The sequence below is a fragment of the Penaeus monodon genome, chromosome 24 (assembly GCF_015228065.2).
Source record: "Penaeus monodon isolate SGIC_2016 chromosome 24, NSTDA_Pmon_1, whole genome shotgun sequence".
Taxonomy (NCBI): Eukaryota; Metazoa; Arthropoda; class Malacostraca; order Decapoda; family Penaeidae; genus Penaeus; species Penaeus monodon.
This window is the reverse complement of record NC_051409.1, coordinates 25818188-25818947: the sequence shown is the minus strand read 5'-3', so window position 1 is coordinate 25818947 and position 760 is coordinate 25818188.

The window sequence follows — 760 nt, the reverse complement described above, 5'->3', positions numbered from 1 at the left end:
CACCCCAAACCACCAAGCTTCTTCATCAAATTTAATTAAAATTTATCCTTTTTTTTTTCAAAAAGAAAAAACTTCCCCAACATTTTTTCGGCACGATGGTTTTTTGGGAAATCCCGGCGAACCTCAACTCATCGGGGTTCGCTTTTCCGCCTGGGGCCAATCTCCAGCTCTCCCACATGTCGGAAAGGGTGAGGTTTAAAATGATTTTTTTATAAGAATGTGTTTTTCTTATATGAAACCCCCGTGGGTGGGGGGGGGGGTATTTAAATGATAGCATTTTTTTTTTTAAGTGTTTTTGGTTTGTGGTGAGTAAAAAATTTTTTCATTTATTTTTTGCCCTATTGATGTATTGTAGAATCAGGTCCATGAACCAAAACAAAACTTACACATGTTGCACCTCCCAATAATAGCTTAAAATTTTCACACATTTATCAGACTAATTTCCACTATCCCTTACATCCATTATATTTGCAGATCTCCCTAGCAACGGCCGGGCCTGGAGTCACGACAAAAAGCATTTTACTACTTGACCCTGACTTTTCTGCGCCCGAACCTTTGACTAGATGACAACACTGGCACATTTGTGCGTAAAAATGGGGGTCTTTGGGGGCAAATGTGACCCTCTTCTTATTTCTCTTACATTTTTTTGGGTATTTTTAAAAATTTTTTAAATTTCCCCGCCCAAAAACCCATTTTCGTGTCGTGTCCCTTTTCCCCATTTTACCACTCCCCTTTTCTTTTCTTTTTTCGAGGCCAGATG